A 19,209-nucleotide genomic window follows, 5' to 3' on the forward strand; every position below is an offset into this window, starting at 1 on the left:
GGAAGTCCCCCCCACCCTGACTGCAGTTGCAGTTGCAGCTTCTTTTTGTGTGAGATCTTAATCACACTCCAAAAGCCTGGAGAGAGCCATCTAACCCCAAGGACATTACTGCAATCATTGGTTTTAACGATTTCTCAGGCAACCCCACCTGACTTGTCTATGGGCTCTGTTCTTCACATTATGTTGCAAGGAAGGAAATGGTGGCAGTCCTTTATTGGATTGTAATGGCACAAATCTTTATTTCCTCAATCTCCTCTGTGTGTCGCTTAAACTCCAACAACCAACAAAGACTTGTTCACGTGCCATCTTCTTCCCCTGATGCAGTCATGAGTATCTCTTGCTAGGTCATCAGGTGCGCTTGTATTCTAAGCTTGTCCTTGCTTTGTGTTTCAATTCCCATCTCTCCTCTGCCCCCAAAAAGCTTAAAGGTAATGGAGGGTTGTGCACCATGCATTGAAAGATGTCACTCTCAGGCCACTCTTTCTGGTTTGAGTTCTATTGGGCTTTCAATACTCCTTTTTTTTCCATAGGTAGTTTCAAGGCAACATTGTAAAAGTTACAACAAAAACAAAAAGAGCCACCGTGGGGTAGTCATGACAGGAGGGAAAGAGACATTTTTAAAGCCAATGTATTTTCTCAGAGGCAGCATCAATTGTTGCAAAGGCCACCTTTGACCTTTACACCTCAAACTCGGTTTTATGTGCAATTCAATTGCCAACTTAAAGGGGTTAGGGATCTGCGGTAACCAAGGACGCTCAAAGTGATCCTGCCATGGGAAATACAAAACCAATCAACCAACAAAAGCAAACCTCCCCCCAAAGCAAATACTGCTCGGCTCTTTTCCTCCTCCTTAATTTTTATTTACGTGTATCGGCAAGGCCATTGTTCTCGGAACTTATTTTTCTTATTGATAGGCCGATCAATGGTTATGACCAGTATTAATTAGCACAATGCTTTGCACCGACATCTGGGAACTGTAGCAAAGTGTGGGGAGAATGGTAATATTTCAAGCACTGAATGGCTAATTGGATGGGAGCCAGCCATGACTAGTCAGTACTAGCTAGCTACACCAGAAGATGGTACTTAGCTTTCCGAGTGATGAGTGTATTGCTGTATCATCAGTTGATTTTGGCTTAGGAAAGCGGTGGAGGACTGTACCTAATCAGAGGCTTTCTGAATGCCGCTAATGGACTCTGTATTTGGAAATGCATAGCAAAATCAGCTCTGTGCGTTAAGAGTGATTTAATTAATCTAACTACTTATGGTGGCTGGGAGATAACTCTCAGGGGATGTCAGGATACATCAGTCACTCTGCTAATTCACTCCTTGGACTTTTTCAAAAGAGGAGAGAGGGTGAACTATGAAAATTTCCTACTGTGCAGCTGTGCCCCCAGTCACAGAAGGCAATGCCTTTATAAATCATTCATAATTGGAGGTTACGAGTCCCCTCCCCATCCGCAAACCCTAATTTCTTAAATTATATATAACCGGCTGTGGATATTTTGTTTTTTTGGGACTCCGTGACACAATTAAAAGGCCTGTTCTCTGCTTCCTTTTCCTTCCTGCTTTGATTCGGTTTCAGGTTGACAGTTCTGTCAAGAAAAAAGCAAGAAAAAAAAAAGAGATGGGGAAAAAAATGTAAAATTAGAACGAAAGGTGCACAGATTCTGTAGAAGTGGTATCTTAAGTTCTTTCCACTCTTTTCTGTCAGGCTAAAGCATTAAGGTCAGAAGACAAAGTCATTAAAATACGTTTATTGCTGTTGACTCGCAGGTTGGTCTCTAGAGTGTGATTTCTAGGAGGTATATTGTATATTGGCAACCTTCAGTCTCGAAAGACTATGGTATCGTGCTCTGAAAGGTGGTTCTGGCCCAGCGTCTAGTGTGGCTGAAAAGGCCAATCCGGGAGTGACAATCCCTTCCACACCGGGAGCAAGTGCAGTCTGTCCCTGGTCTGTCTCCCTGGCTATGGGATTCCTTCTTTGCCTCTTTGCCTCAGACTGTTGGCAAAGTGCCTCTTCAAACTGGGAAAGGCCATGCTGCACAGCCTGCCTCCAAGCGGGCCGCTCAGAGGCCAGGGTTTCCCACCTGTTGAGGTCCACTCCTAAGGCCTTCAGATCCCTCTTGCAGATGTCCTTGTATCACAGCTGTGGTCTACCTGTAGGGCGCTTTCCCTGCACGAGTTCTCCATAGAGGAGATCCTTTGGGATCCGGCCATCTTAAAAGCCAGAGAAGCCAGAGAAGCCAGGTGTTTTAAATCAGTGTTTCTAGGAGGAGTATCAATCCAAACAGTATGACCTTCCCAGGGACATCATCATAGAGCACTCTTTAAATTAATCCCCCAAACTAACCAACTAAATAAATAAATAGACCTCACTTTCCTTGCCTCCTGTCGCTTTCCTAAATCCTATGCCTGACACTTTGAGGAGGAAACTGCATGACATGCTATAACCTCTTTGAAACCAATGTCTATTGGAGAGACTCGCAGCCCAATCCTATGCATGTCTATTCAGAAGTAAGTCCCATTGGAGTCAATGGGGCTTACTCCCAGGAAAGTGTGGATAGGATTGGGCTGCCAATCATTTCTCTTAACCAGGGGTGTCCAAACTTTTTGACAGGAGGGCCACGTCATCTCTCGGACAATGTGTCGGGGGGCCAAGAAAAACAAGGATTAATTTACATTTTAAATATGAATAAATTTACATGAATGAATATATTAGAAATGGAACTTATATTAATGAATGAAGGTCTCATGATAGCTCAAGGCCTATGAAAGGCCTTGTACTAAGCAAGGCTAACTTTTCCTTTGCTGCTGCTTCACAGATGTGAAACAGCAAGTGGCGGAGGGAGCTCTCAGCCTGTAGCTCGCACGAGAAGTTGAACGGTCAGCCCTTGTGCTGAGAACAATCACATCAGACCAGTGTGGGCTCCAGGAAGTCTCTGGTTGGCCAGAGGCTCATTGGAGGCTGGGGGCTCCCCGTGGGCCAGATTGGAGGTCCCCGAGGGCTGCAAATGGCCCCCGGGCCATGGTTTGGGCACCCCGCTCTTAACCATTGAAAATCCTATGAGTTGGGCTTGTAAATAGCCTGGGAGGACTACTGACAAGCTTATTTAATGTGTGTGCACTTTAGAGAAGGAGCCTCAGATGGAAAAGTAGAGGTTGGAGCAAATCAGAATAGCTTGCAGTTGATCTGAGTGCAGAAAATAGCTGGATTGCCCCCCCCCGCAGCCTGAAATCCCCCCCCCCCCGCAGCCTGAAATCAGCATTTCTGCTGCAGTTGGAAAGGTAGATGTCACATTATAATGTTTTCTTTGACAGCTGGGCCTGCTTGTCACAGATCATTTTTGAAGACATGGGATGACTTGCGTGCAGAACACTCGGAACAAATTATTATGGCTGTTTATAATTTATGTAGCTCTTTTGGTCTGTGAAGTGTTTTACAGTATCTGACATGTTCTCACAACAAGAATAAGGTCCCTTTTTCCATTTCATAAGTGAGGAACTGAGGCGGAGATACAGGCTTGCCCAAGGCCCATTGCAGAGCTGTAACTTGAAGCAGAACATCCAGAACAAATTCCAGCCTGCTCATATTCCCACTGGACAACCACTGGATTAGCCATTTGAGATACAATACCGCCATTCCAAAACTGTCACCTCAGGTTTTCCATTTGCTAACATTAATGTGCAACTGATGGGCAGCCCAATCCTGAACTGCCTGGAGCACGGGACTGCCGCAGCGCCAAAAATGGCTGCTGCGATATCCAGCATGCCCCAGGCAACCACGGCCAGCTCCTCGAGAGAAGGGGACTTTTGCCCCTGCAATGGGGCTACTCGATTCTGCAGTGGCTCTTCAGCTGGTGCAGAATCAAGGAGTCCCTTGTCGGACCATGTGGCCAACATGGGGCTCAGGATTCGATGGAGCAGATCCTCACTGGTCCCGCCTCCTCCTGCCCCACTCCTTCCCCGTCATGCCTCCTCCCTGCCCTCTTGCACCTCCCCCCACCCTGAACGCCTCTCCCCTACCTCCCCCCATGCTCCCACTCATCTCTCCCCTGCCCTGCGAACTGGGCACGCACCAGGTGGTGGACCACTGGCCAGCGGGCACTGGGCCAGCTCCAGCACTCGGCCAGCGCTAATCCTCACAAACGTGCTTTATGGCATGTTTGCGATGATGCTCACTGGCTGTAAACCGGCGTGTTGAGCTCAGGTTTGGGCTCAAAGTCACTGAATAATATGCTATTTGTGGTGGTGTTAGAGTTGAATTTGGAAATTGAAATCTTTGACTCTAGATTTGAATGTGAAATACTGAATCTTGAGTTTGGGGGATCTTTTAAGTTGTCAGATTGCATGGATGCACGTGAGATTCTGGTGACAAGACATGAGCTTCACTGAAAAGTTGTACTCTAACATTCAAATATTCTGCCATTGCAAAAATTAATGGTATTCAGTTAGTTATTTATCATTCATGTTACTTGCATCATTTATATCCTGCCTTCCAGTAATAGTCATATTGAGGCATCTTACAAACTTTCACACGCACATAGAGGGAGAGAGAGAGAGAGAGCAAGAGCAAGAGCAGTGGCATAGAGAGACAGATTTCCCAAGACTGATTACACCATAATAAAATCAAGATTAGAGAAGTCCTCTCTCTGCATTCAACCTCGGGAGGCCCACCGCTCAGTGGTGGAGTACTTCTTTGGATCAGTGTCTTTTTCAGGCTGTTTGCAGGTGTTTGTTGTGTATCTTTTTAGATTGTGAGCCCTTTTGGACCAGGAAGCTATTTAGCTATTTGATTTTGTGAACTTTTTTTTTGTTGGAAAAACAATTAATGATGATGATGCTGAGATGATATTAACGTCCGTGTGTATGTGCGTAGTTTTTTTTTCTTCATCTGTATGCAGGTGTCTCCCAGAACCGCAAATACCTGAAATCTAGATAGTAGTGAACCCTACTCACATTCCCCCCATCACACTCATGTCTCACCTCTCTTCATTAGCAAATGTTTTGAAAATGGAAGCTTTTTTTTTTTCCTTTTGCTTTGGTATGCTTTGGAAAAGGAAGCAAACTGTAAGAACCTAGATTCATAGCTGCTAGAGGAACACAAGAGGAGGCCAGGGAGAATATTAACAGGAAGCAGATAGCAGAGGGAGCAGACAGCGAGAACACTAGACTCTGCTTCCAGTTAATGTTAATGTCATCTGTTAATGTCATCTCCTCTAGTGTCCTTCTAGCAGCTAAGAGTCTTGTGGTTTGCTTCCTTTTCCAAAGTATTCCAAAGCAAAAGGTGGGAAAAAAGTTTTTTGTTTTTTTTTTTTGCAAAGCATTTGCAAATGAAAAGGGGTGAGTCATGGGCATGACTTGGGGGGATTGAGAACAGTGGATAAGTGAAAGTGCAGATATGGGACCCATGGATATGGGGGGAGGGATGCCTGTGCTCTCATCCAGCCTTGTCCCCTCTTCTCTCTCTAAAAGTCCAAAGTCTCGCTGTGATAGCCCTCAAACCATTTGAAATAATCAGATTTCTTTACTTGTTGCTTGATGTCGTGCTTTTTTTAAAACGGGAAAAAAATCCCTCTTATTAATTGATTAAGGTTACACAAGTCATGTTAACAGCCAGTGTGTTCCCCGCAAGGATGATCTAGTTCCAAGGGACATTGCTCCGTAATAATATCACCATAGTAATACTTCTAACCCATCACCTCCTAATCATCGAATAATTGGAAATGATGGGAATACAAGAGCAAGGTAGTTAAGCAATAACAGGCAGCAGATACTGAATTTCTGGGTGATTACAGTGTACCTCTGGGGGAGGGGGATCGTGGAAGGCAAGAGGCCAAAGAGCAAAGCACTTCAACCACCGGAGGCTTCCTTTAATTGCCCTGAAATGCACAGCCTGTCATCTCGTATTGCTGTTACGCATACATTATGGAAGTAAAAGTGACATTTGTATGTCAAGAGAATTTATAGTATATGGATCTTTTTTTTGCCCTCCCCCAGAAGGTAGATTGATTTTTTTATCCAGAAATCTTGGATTCCACGCCTGCAACAATAGAAAGTAATTTGTACTTTAATTAACATCTTTTTCTCTCTCTTCCATTCTGTAAACTGCAGCCTGTTTTGCAACTAACTGTGTGTTATTGGTTGGGAATTGGTTTCAGTATCATATGTTGTCATCTTTAAAAAAACAACAACAACAACCCAGTTTTACTAAGCTATCTGACATTAGAACAGCTGGTAATGTCACTTTTGTTAATGTCCTTAACCACACTTTTAACAAAACAGCAGATGCTCGTCACAAAAGCCATTTTCTTCTTCCAGCCAAACGTGTGAAATCAGCGTACATGCTTCAGCTGAAGTCTAGCCGATTCAGGGGAACTGACCTGCAAGCAGGGTGTGTGTGGATTTTTTGTTTTTTAATTTTTTGAGTAGCCCAAATTCCCTCAATGTTGAGCCGATTTAAATGGTGGCTCCCATATGACAGACTTTCTCATGTGGCCAGAACTTTCCAGTGCAAACATGTCTCTTCCAATTGGAAAGCATCTGTGTTTTCCAGTCACTATATGTCTTCGGCAGCTGCAGAGAGAATATATGTTTCCTTATCATGGTCACGCACGTACAGTACAGTGCAATGTCTTTGCAGCATTTTGTCCCCTTAGGACTCAATCTTGCAAAGACTTCCTGTTCAATCTTGCTGAACAGGAAGTCACTGACAATAATCTTACTGATGTCACCAGTACTACTTAATGCATGTGCTATCCTGAAAAAAAAGGAACAAAGCCTTACAGAACTTCGCTCAGTTTTAATTCTATTAATTTTTTTGTTTAAGGAAATCTATGTTGAGCTCATCCATGCACTCATTGGAATGAAAAAAAGAAATATATATATGTGGTTCAGCTGGATCACTGGTTTTGCTGGGTCCTCTTATGGTTACTTTTTCTTCGCCTTTTTGCATACAGGAAACTGGTGCATTCAAAAAGCTGTGTATTTATAATTAAGTGTTTTATCCAAACAACTGCAAACTCCAAGGAGCTCATAGAAGAGAATTTGCCAGTCCCTCTCTGCAACCCTGAAAAACTATACGATTTTAAAACAATGCATATGGCACGAATTTTTGCACGATCAGGGGACTGAACACCAGCCAAAAACTTAAGATGAGGTGTTTGGGAATCAGGTTGTGGTGAAATGGAAGAACTTGTCCTTTTGCCCCCTTCTGCCATCTCCTGGCAATCCAAGAGTCATGGCAGCTAATGCTCTGAAGCAGTGTCTTCCAGTGTCTTTTTCATGCCATGACCCCAATGTTGTTATAAATAAAAAGTATGAGACTGGGGACCCACCTCTGATCTGCCCATCCCCCCACCCCTGCCCACACCATATCCCTCTACTTCTTGTGTCATCACAACAACCATGCAAATAACAGCCTGAGCAAGGCTGCAAGAAGAGGCTGTGCAGAATTAGATCAAGAACTCAGTTTTGAGAAGGCAGTACCATTATTGGATTGGATCCATGCCCTCTCTTGTACAGGCTTTGAAAGGTTGCCATGACCGCCCCAGATGAGGCTTTGTGATCCTATTGGGGACCCATAGGTTGAAGAACACTGCTCTGGAGACTGGAGATCTGGAAGAACCTGAGCTTTGACATTTTGGAACTCATAATGGGCAAATGTAATTTGGCTCATCCCCTTTTCCACTAGCTTTTTGGGATCTTTCCCTGCCAGCTCTGGAAAACAACCCCTCACAAATGATGGCTAAAACACAAGTGGATTAGGCAGCCCCCCCACTCTGTGCCCCCCCCATTCCTTCCGAACTCCTTTCTGCCCACTCCTAGGCAAATCTGGTAGAAAGCAAGTTTGTTTTTTGAACTCCCCCAGTGTGAAATTTACCCCACCACCTGGGCAGGCACCTGTTTCTCCAGTGCTGATTCTTGTTGGAGGAAATTAAAAGTAGTTTCCTCTTTTGGGGGGGAAGCAGAGTAGCTTAAGCAGCAGACCCCCCTGTTGGGTATCACCCCAGGGAACCTCCCTCACCCGGCTGACTGCTATTCAATGAAAAAAGACAAAGAGGCAATTGCTTGTTAAAGCTGCAAAAAGAAGTTGTTTACTTTCAGTTCCATTGAGTGTGCATTTACAGCATCTGATTAGGATAAGAGGTTCAGCTAACTTAGAGATAGCAAGGCCCTGGAGCTGCCTCGCCCTGCATGCCTTGTGCTCAAGACGGTGTAGGCGGCAGAGCCCTGCTGTGTGCCATCTTAAAAGGTCAGTGGTCAGAGAGCAAGAGAGGGAGTGCTCAGAGGAGAAGGGAAAGAAAAGGGTTAGGGCTACCCCCCCCCCACAAGGATCACAGAGAGAACAAGTAGAAAGGTCAGATTCACTGGACAGCATCCTGCCCCCTCTGGACAGCAGACGGAGTTGTACCAACTCCAACAGTTCTGTGGCTCTGAATCTTCTGTGTCTATATGATACTTCTCAGATTACAAGCAGCTGCCTTTGACTGGCAGTCAGTTGCTCTCCTCACCGCTTCATGGAATTTTATCTTGGGAAGGGTGGGACATCTCATCAGTTCATTGACATTCTCTCATCATGGAACTCTATGGCTGGAAGGCGCGTGCGACGGCCTCGGAAGAAGTTGTAAGAGCAGCTACTTGCGTTTTGATGAATAAATGATCCTCCACTAGCTTTTAGACAATATTATTATTATTTTTTTTTTACGCTGGAAGAGAGCTCTGTTTCTGCAACTGTTACTAGGCAACAATTAAAAAGAAATTGCCCGAGGTTTTTACAGCTACGCTTTACTGCATGGGTGTTCGGCTTGTGTGGATGTTTTATTTATTGACTTCTTTGTTTGGTTTCAGAATATGCCCAGAAAAAGAAAAGATAAAGCTGTTGGTGGGCAGCTTAATCCTCTTGATTTAGTGGCTGCACATTGACCATGCCTTTATATTGGATAGACCCAAGTTAAGTGCCTCTGGGCTGCATCTAGTTCAGCAAATTTTTCTTCGGGGTTACTAGAACCCTTCCACTCTAGGATAAAAATGGGTTTGGTTTTGTTTCTCCTGAGGGACAACCCTTGGTGTGCTAACCATAGGCGGCCCACACATCTGACACTGTTTATTCTAGCCTGGACAGTGTGAGGATTGAGGCATGCTTATTCGAAGGGATTTAGAGAAGGTTGAAGGGGGAAACCAAGAGCTGTAGTCATCTTCTTACACTCCAGCCTCACCTCAGTGTTATGGCTTCTGGTGGTTGGCAACCTTCAGTCTCGAAAGACTATGGTATAAGCCTACAGCATCCGGTATTCCCAGGTGGTCTCCCATCCAAGTACTAACCAGGCCTGACCCTGCTTAGCTTCCGAGATCAGACGAGATTGGGCATGTGCAGGGTAGTAAAAGCTAGCAGAATTTTTAAGTTTCTGACAAGTTTCCAGTCTGGTAGCCTCCTAACTCTTCATGCTGACAGCATGGATATACATTGCCGGGTATACATTGTACAGTATTAACTTACTCGTAGTATTGACAGCTGGTCAAGCCAAGCAAAAGCTGCTCCGTCTTTCTACTGTCCATCTGTTGAATTGGAGAAAATGGATTGACGCCAGCACTTCCAAGAACAGGCATGTGGATGCGGGAGAACCCGTGGACATTATATATCTGGACTTTCAGAAGGCGTTCAACATGGTCCCTCACCAAAGGCTACTGAAAAAACTCCACAGTCAGGGAATTAGAGGGCAGGTCCTCTCCTGGATTGAGAACTGGTTGAAGACCAGGAAACAGAGAGTGGGTGTCAATGGGCAATTTTCACAATGGAGAGAGGTGAAAAGGCGTGTGCCCCAAGGATCTGTCCTGGGACCAGTGCTTTTCAATCTCTTCTTAAATGACCTGGAGAACGGGGTGAGCAGTGAGGTGGCAAAGTTTGCAGACGACACCAAACTTTTCTGAGTGGTGAAGACCAGACATGATTGTGAGAAGCTCCAGAAGGATCTCTCCAAATTGGCAGAATGGGCAGCAAAATGGCAGATGCGCTTCAATGTCAGTAAGTGTAAAGTCATGCACATTGGGGCAAAAAATCAAAACTTCACATATAGGCTAATGGGTTCTGAGCTGTCTTTGACAGATCAGGAGAGAGATCTTGGGGTGGTGGTGGTCAAGTCGATGAAAGTGTTGACCCAATGTATGGCGGCAGAGAAGAGGGCTAATTCCATGCTTGGGATCATTAGAAAAGGTATTGAGAACAAAACGGCCAATATTATAATGCTGTTGTACAAATCGATGGTAAGGCCACACCTGGAGTATTGAGTCCAGTTCTGGTTGCCACATCTCAAAAAGGACATAGCGGAAATGGAAAAGGTGCAAAAGAGAGCGACTAAGATGATTACTGGGCTGGAGCACCTTCCTTATGAGGAAAGGCTACAGCATTTGGGCCTCTTCAGCCTAGAAAAGAGATGCCTGATGGGGGACATGATTGAGACACACAAAATTATGCATGGGAAGGATAAAGTGGATAGAAAGATGCTCTTTACACTCTCACATAACACCAGAACCAGGGGACATCCACTAAAATTGAGTGTTGGGAGGGTTAGGACAAACAAAAGAAAATATTTCTTTACTCAGCGTGTGGTCGGTCTGTGGAACTCCTTGCCTCAGCATGTGGTGATGGCATCTGGCCTGGATGCCTTTAAAAGGGGATTGGACAAGTTTCTGGAGGAAAAATCCATTATGGGTTACAAGCCATGATGTTTATGTGCAACCTCCTGATTTTAGAAATGGGCTATGTCAGAATGCCAGATGCAAGGGAGGGCACCAGGATGCAGGTCTCTTGTTATCAGGTGTGCTCCCTGGGGCATTTGGTGGGCCGCTGTGAGATTCAGATACAGCTGGACTAGATGGGCCTATGGCCTGATCCAGTGGGGCTGTTCTTATGTTCTTATCTCATCAATAGAATGTTGTCACTTTTGTGTCCTCATAAGTACAAAGCACTTTGCTGATCATATATATTGCGCGTATTATAACATGCATCCTGGAGAAGCAGAATAGTTTAGTGATTTGGGAGTTAGACCTGGTAGATCCAGGTTCAAATCCCTGCTTAGCCATGGGTGACCTTAGGCTAGTCACTATCTCTCAGTCTCATCTACCTCACAGGGTTGTTGTGAGGATAAAAGGAGGGAAGGATAGTAGTACACCACTCTGAGTTGCATGGAGGAAGGGTGGTATAAAAATGTGGAAAATAAATAGCATATTTTCATTGTACTGGTTGTGATCGTGTATGACAGATGCATTGCAGTAAACATTAACACATGTAAAGACACAGCCCAATCCTAACCAACTTTCTACTACTGTGCCAACGGAGCGTGTGCTCTATTCTTTGGTGTTGGGGAGTCACAGAGGACTTCTCAGGGTAAGGCAATGGTTCCCAGACTAAGAGCCGCGGGTCCCTGGAGTCGCAGAAACCAACCAGGGGAGCCGTAGAATCCTTGTGAAGTACCCACCACCCTTTACAAGGTATAGGATTGTAGCCCTAATGAGGAGCTGTGGCCAATGACCCAGTAGGTCAAGGGAGCATCCATTCAAACTACTGGGATAAGAGAACATTTTTCCCTTAATGTCTTGCAGCTGTATCAGGCCAGGAAACCTCATTAGGATTGGGCTGTGTCTTTTACATGTACCAGTGTTGATTACAGTGAATCCCTGAAGACGCCACAAGTCCCCACAAGAACATAATTTTACATTAAGAACAGAAGATGGTGGCTTCACTACTGGTACCAAGAGCATTTTCATGCATTCATGCTGACAGCTGTAGAAATTATAAACATATTTACGTCTCTTATTGCTGTTTCAAACGCTTACATGTTATTTGTATGCCAGTTTTCTATCCCATGGTGGTATTCAAGGAAGCTCACAAGGAAGTAAAAACCATGAGTTTACTATAAAGTTACTAGTAAAGTTACTATAACTTTGAAATCCCTGTGCATGAGAGCTGTGGTTCACCACGTTCAAAACAGTGCATATAAATGAGACCAGTGCATGAAGGCCACTTTTGGGTCACTGATCTCCATATGGATATCTATTTATGTACGGCGGCTTGCAGTGTGAATTGATTCATTGGTTTTGTGTACAAAAGGAGAAAATGTCATAAGCCTGCTGTCATAAGAAGCAATTAAATTTCATCTGCTGGCCATTTTGTATGTACCAGTTCTCATATGCAGTGGAGGAGTGCAATTGTGGTGGAGTTCCGGTCAAGAGTCCGGCTGGATTCAAACTTTAAAAAATTACCTTCCACTTCCAAATACTAATGGAGCCCTTTTTCTTGACCAAGGAGTGGAATGAGATCCAACTTGTTAATAAAACAAAGCGCTCTGAGATTTTTTAGATTCAGCTGTTTGCTGAACTTTTAACAATAGTGTCAACCTATTTTTCTTAATCTTCACAAACATAAAAAACATCTGAAGCGGCAAAATTTGCGGGCTTAAAGATCCTTTGTGCAGTCGGAGTATTAATAAAAGGTGTCAGCCATCTTTGAATAAATATGGGTGAGGCAGGGCTGAAGAAATACAAAAATTAGTAGGGCAGAAAGAATCGTGAATGAAGTGTTAATTATTTTTTGGAATGGGAATAGCAAGAAAAGCAGACAAGCAGAACAAGAAAATGCGGATGAAATTTGCAATGTAATAAACAAATCTTATGCACATGTGTGGGGAAGACACACACAAAAAACTGTTAATCATTTCTTTGTTTTGGAAATACTTTTAGAAATAGTTGAATAGCTCATTGAGGTTTGATTGCAGCCCAGGAAACCCTTTCATTCCATGAGGATGTCCTCTTTGTGTTTGTGTACTGGTTGCAGAACAGTCTCTAGTACTTTTCTAAGAGCGGGATTGCATGGTGCATATCTTTGCCTAAGACCCTTGAGTTATGGGGCCTCTTTGCTGAGCTATATACACAGGTGACTGAACTGTTGAAAGATCCAGGCATGGCTGCCCATTGCAAGTTGGTTAAGTTCACAATAGAAACTGATGGGAAAAGGTAGGATGTAATCAGAAAAGGTGCTGGAAATAGAAAAGGCAAGCTGTAATCAGTCAGGAGCTGTTGAAGACCGTATTAGAAAATCAGTCTTTGGAACTCACCAATCCCAAAAAGTGGCTACAGCTTATAAAAAAAAAAAAAAGATTCACCACCAGGTGCTTTGATAATAGCCAAGCTGAAGCACGCAATAGACAACTGAGACATAAATGGCAGACTGAAGAGGGACTGAAATGCAATATTATTCTAGGATTTTAAAAAATAAACTGAAGACAACAGTTTGTGTTTACCAATTTTCTCATGAGCCAAAAAGTATTAGTACATCTGCAAAGTACCTAGAGCAGTGGTTCCCAAACTGTGGGTCAGGACCCACTGATGGGTCATAACCTCATTTTTGGTGCGTTGCCAAAGGGTGATGGAAAGATCAGGTAACTAATTGCCTCAAGCCCTGAGGCTATTAAAAATCAGATACTGTAGCTGCTAATTACCCTGCAAAGAGTTCAGCTCCTGCAGTTTGCAACCATGTGTAAATATAGGGAGATAAATGTTTGAGAGTCTTTTTCCTGGTTATTATTACTTATAAATAAATTAAATATTATAACTTTATAGATCTTTTAAAAAAGTCTGGTAAACCTAGGTGGGTCCCAATAGATAGCGTTGTTTAAAAAAGCAGGTCCTAGTGTTAAAAAGTTTGGGAATCACTGGCCTAGAGACATGCAAGGGTACACACATGGGTCATTTATCCACACAGCCCTGGAAATGCAGGGTTCCTGATTGTGTGGAGAGGTGCCTCTGTTCATACAAGCAGAATTACATAGGCACGTTCAGATTTGTAAACCAACACATCTGTTGTCAAGGCAGGACCTGCCACACTTCACATATTCATTGATCATGACAAAGAGCAACTCTGAAGAGAGCTGTAGCTGTATTTTAAATGTTGTTTGTTTGAGAGCCCAATCTTAACAGTGTGTGCCATCTCACCACCGGTGCACATTTCTGCAAACGTGCTGTAAAGCACGTTTGCGAACCCTAAGCGCTAGCCCAGCACCAGAGCTAGGCCAGCACCAACTGGTGCTGGGCTAGCGCCGGTGGAAAGCTGGTGCCTCTGCTGAGAAGTAGGTACCTCTGCCAAGAGATCTCTGGGGGCATGGGGGGAGGTGGGGAGGAGTCATTTCAGGGTGGGGTGAGGTGGGAGAAGGGTGGGGAGGATGTGTGCCAGGGGGAGGGAGTGGGGCAGGAGGAGGATGGGACTGGTGGAGCTCAGCTCCACCGAATCCTGAGTTCCCTGTTGGGCCCCGCAGCCCAACGCAGAAGCTCATGATTCTGTGCCGGCCCAGATGAGTAGCCCCATTGTGGGTTTACTTTCCTTACATGGGCAAAGAGGACAAAAGTCCCATTCCACCCAGCAGCTGCCTGGTGCACTTAGGATACCATGGCAGCCATTTTCAGCACTGGGAAGTCCTGTGCTCCAGGCAGCTTAGAATTGGGCTGTGAGATCTCCCTCTTTCACAGTGAATGTAGCCTATGGTATGTGCTGGATCTTTCTCCTTCATAGTATTCCTCCCTTAGGAAAATCAGTTATTGGAATGGTGGCCACTCCTTATTATATACTCAGAACTGGCTGTAGTTTCAAACAGTGCCCTGGGCAAGGGCACTTTTCTTTATTGCACTAGTAACCCCTTGTGCGACTTAGGGCGCAATCCTAACCCCTTATGTCAGTGCTTTCCAGCACTGACTTAAGGGCAATGCAGCTCTGACGTAAGGGAACAAACACTCCCTTACTTTGAGGAGGACTCCATGAGTGACACCCAACTGCAGGACGCAGCACATGTCCCATTGGCACCGCTATGCCAGTATGGGAAAGCACTGACATAAGGGGTTAGGATTGTGCCCTTAAATGCGCAAGCTTGTTACATGGTCAGAATTTTAGTTCTGTTTATTTCAAGGTGTTTATACTTGAGTGTTTGGCGCTGAGCACCTGTCAGGATGTGTATTGGGCATGAGGGTACTAGGGAGGCATAGACAACTATAGGTAAGTGGATCTGCAGATACTGGATCAGCAGATTTGGGGAGACACCTGTATATACTCCCAGGTCACGCATCCCGACCAGTCCCCTCACTTCCTCATCAGCTTTGGGGCATTTGGTGGGCCGCTGTGAGATACAGGAAGCTGGACTAGATGGGCTTATGGCCTGATCCAGGGGGGCTGTTCTTATGTTCTTAACTACAATTCCCAGGAAGCCTTGCAGGTCTCTTGTTATCTGGTGTGCTCCCTGGGGCGTTTGGTGGGCCGCTGTGAGATACAGGAAGCTGGACTAGATGGGCCTATGGCCTGATCCAGTGGGGCTGTTCTTATGTTCTTAGCTTCTCTCTGCCTTTCAGTATTTCCTGTGCTGCTACTAGACACATCTAGTTTTGAATACAAAACGTTTTCACAAACACACCGCTTTTATTTCTTTCCTGTGCATTGCATAGCCTGGCGGTGCCAGGAGACTTCGGTCAGACTGACCTAAATGCACAATGCCATTGCTGGAATATGAGGGCCATTTATAGAAAATGGACTCTAAAAAGATGCTTATTTTGGAATCTCAATTGCTGAGAGCTTTGCCGAGAAAATCAGAACAACCTCGCTGTTCCCCCAACTCAGGTCCCTGTGCCCTCGCCATTTGTGGGGAAGTGCAAAGCTGTGATTTGAGAACAGAAGCAAGAAAAAGTGCAGCGCTTCCAAAAATTCCTGGCACAGGCCTTCCCTGAAAGGGGAATATAAAGAAACCAATTCATAATAGCAGTGCATGAGATCTGTTAGTAATGGCAGGAATCTCTAATGCACTGTCCTGCGAGCGAGTGGAAAGTACTTCTGATGTAGCGGTGGGGGGGGGGATGCAGAATTCATCAATGTTCCCCGCTGGGCAGGAACCATTTGAGAGCGACTAAGATGATTACGGGGCTGGGGCACCTTCCTTATGAGGAAAGGCTATGGCGTTTGGGCCTCTTCAGCCTAGAAAAGAGATGCCTGAGGGGGGACATGATTGAGACATACAAAATTATGCAGGGGATGGACCGAGTGGATAGGGAGATGCTCTTTACACTCTCACATAACACCAGAACCAGGGGACATCCACTAAAATTGAGTGTTGGGAGAGTTAGAACAGACAAAAGAAAATACTTCTTTACTCAGCATGTGGTTCGTCTGTGGAACTCTTTGCCACAGGATGTGGTGATGGCGACTGACCTGGATGCCTTTAAAAGGGGATTGGACAAGTTTCTGGAGGAAAAATTCATTACGGGGTACAAGCCATGATGTGTATGTGCAACCTCCTGATTTTAGAAATGGGTTATGTCAGAAGGCCAGATGCAAGGGAGGGCACCAGGATGAGGTATCTTGTTATCTGGTGTGCTGCCTGGGGCATTTGGTGGGCCGCTGTGAGATACAGGAAGCTGGACTAGATGGGCCTATGGCCTGATCCAGTGGGGCTGTTCTTATGTTCTTATGCCATTCAAACACTCTGTGAAGTGAAGTGAAGGGCTGCTGCCAGGACAAGGGGAGACTGGGAGGGAGACCCTCACACACATATCAAATATGGCATAGTTTCTTCAATGAAACTTAATTTCTGTACAGAATTTTTTTTTTTTTTAATCTTCATTAGGCCTATAAATGAGGGTCTTCCAAACGCCAGCCTGCGAGCCAGATCCAATGTCTCCAGATTACCATTCCAGGTGCAGGGATGGCCCTCTAAACTGCAGGTTCTTCAGGATGAAAAAAAATTGTCCTGACGAAATAGTTTTTTCATTATTATCATTATGACACCAGTATGCTTGGTGTTTAACAAGAGAAAAAAAGACAAGTCACTGGCCTGAGGGGTTCAGTATCTAGAAGCAGACACGAAGGAGACAGCAGAGAAATGGAAGGCAAACTGATGCCAAGGAAAATGAGGGAGGATTTTGCAGTTATTTCATGCACATCTACACAAGCTTCATTGCAAGGAGGATAATGTAGGATGTGTTGGCAACCTTCAGTCTCGAAAGACTCTGGTATCGCGCTCTGAATGGTGGTTCTGGAACAGCGTCTAGTGTGGCTGAAAAGGCCAATTTGGGAGTGACAATCCCTTCCACACCGGGAGCAAGTGCAGTCTGTCCCTGGTCTGTCTCCCTGGCTACGGGCCTTCCTTCTTTGCCTCTTTGCCTCAGACTGTTGGCCAAGTGCCTCTTCAAATTGGGAGAGGCCATGCTGCACAGCCTGCCTCCAAGCGGGCTGCTCAAAGGCCAGGGTTTCCCACTTGTTGAGGTCCACTCCTAAGGCCTTCAGATCCCTCTTGCAGATGTCCTTGTATCGCAGCTGTGGTCTACCTGTAGGGCGCTTTCCTTGCATGAGTTCTCCATAGAGGAGATCCTTTGGGATCCGGCCATCATCCATTCTCACAACATGACCGAGCCAACGCAGGCGTCTCTGTTTCAGCAGTGCATACATGCTAGGGATTCCAGCACGTTCCAGGACTGTGTTGTTTGGAACTTTGTCCTGCCAGGTGATGCCGAGAATGCATCGGAGGCAGCGCATGTGGAAAGCATTCAGTTTCCTCTCCTGTTGTGAGCAAAGAGTCCATGACTCGCTGCAGTACAGAAGTGTACTCAGGATGCAAGCTCTGTAGACCTGGATTTTGGTATGTTCCGTCAGCTTCTTGTTGGACCAGACTCTCTTTGTGAGTCTGGAAAATGTGGTAGCTGCTTTACCGATGCATTTGTTTAGCTCGGTATCGAGAGAAAGAGTGTCGGAGATCATTGAGCCAAGGTACACAAAGTCATGGACAACCTCCAGTTCATGCACAGAGATTGCAAGGCAGGGAGGTGAGTCCACATCCTGAACCATGACCTGTGTTTTCTTAAGGCTGATCATTCAATGTAGGATGAAGCTGCAAGGAAGGTAAGTTTTGATCCCGAGTCTTCATTCTCCTTACCTCTAATGAGGTAAAAATATTCAGGAGTTACCATGGTGATATCAGGCCAAACATGGTCCATTGGGACTTGTGTACGATGCATGGAGACCATCAATCTGATTGTGCTTTCATTTATGATTCAGTTCAACTTTTAAAAAGAATTTGTCTACACTGAAAGAGTCCCATTGTAGCAGCTGTCAAACATTTTGAAAAGAATATATGTTCCTTTATACTGGATTTGTTCTTCTTGAGGAAATTGACACCCCCCAGCATCCTTTCCCTGGTTTTGTCACAATCACTGACACAGATAGAATCAAAACACACATTCTAAAGGTCCTTTTGCACAGAATAGCTGTTAGCAGATTTATCCATAAGCCTTGCTTTTTCGTTTGTTTCATAGGTCAAGAATATCTGTGCATAGGAACATTTTTTTTTTAGCAATCCTTTAATAATTTATGCATTATTTGTGCATCTAGATTGTCTTGGAATTATTCTCACCCCATAACTGTCATTTAAAATACAATGCTCCTCGTTTAGAATGGGGGGTGGTGGAGGAAGCTCATCTCTTATCACTTGGTAACTTCTCACACTGCCCAATCCTATCCTAGGATTTACAGCAGCGGGACACTGAGCGGCAGTCATAAATTGGCTACCAATGACATGCAGAATACACTACTGGTGGCCGTTTCTAAGCCACCTCTGCAAAGCAGCATCAGAGGCCCTCTGTCATAGCTGATAGCCTGCAGTGGAGTGGGTGAGCCAGCTGGGATCGGTTCAGGGGTGGGGAAGGGAAGCAATGATTTTGGGAGGAACTGGGGAGAGTGTAGGAGGGGGAGGGAAGGGCAGATCCAGTGGCAGGTCACAGGCTAGATCTTATCCCCTCTTTTTAAAACCTCCCAGCCCCTTTTCTCTCCTTGGACATATGCCACCAAAATGGCCGGCGTATGTTGGAGGAGACTCAGAGGTGATTAGGCAGCCTACCATGACTGAGTTACAAATTTTGTTTCTGCTTTATCCAGAACATAGACCTGACATTGCAGGCAGCCCAATCCACCGCCTCTCCTCCCCCCCCCCCCCACCATCACATGCAGCACAGCTTCTGTTTGCATGGCTGGACGGTATAACTTGGCAAGGGATAGGATTGGGGACTGTACCTGGCCTGTAAGGGAATCTTCTGAATAACCTTGCTTTTTGGGTGAAATATTTGGGACGAGTGGGGAGAAGCTGCCTCCTGTAGCCTGCACCCATTGATGGGAAATTGGGATGGGGTCTC

General features: G+C 45.2%; 1 protein-coding gene, 1 long non-coding RNA gene and 1 pseudogene across 14 annotated transcripts in view; 2 read left to right on the forward strand and 1 right to left on the reverse strand.

Moving 5' to 3' along the window:
- The window catches only part of FHIT (fragile histidine triad diadenosine triphosphatase), a 1,225,929-nt gene that overhangs the window by 811,125 nt on the left and 395,595 nt on the right, over positions 1 to 19,209 (forward strand). The gene's annotated exons all lie outside the window — the stretch shown is intronic.
- The window catches only part of LOC136639580 (uncharacterized), a 254,232-nt gene that overhangs the window by 197,869 nt on the left and 37,154 nt on the right, over positions 1 to 19,209 (forward strand). The gene's annotated exons all lie outside the window — the stretch shown is intronic.
- Positions 9,273 to 9,393, reverse strand: LOC136642300 (5S ribosomal RNA; annotated as a pseudogene).

This window comes from Tiliqua scincoides, chromosome 2 (genome assembly GCF_035046505.1).
Source record: "Tiliqua scincoides isolate rTilSci1 chromosome 2, rTilSci1.hap2, whole genome shotgun sequence".
In the NCBI taxonomy this organism is placed as follows: Eukaryota; Metazoa; Chordata; class Lepidosauria; order Squamata; family Scincidae; genus Tiliqua; species Tiliqua scincoides.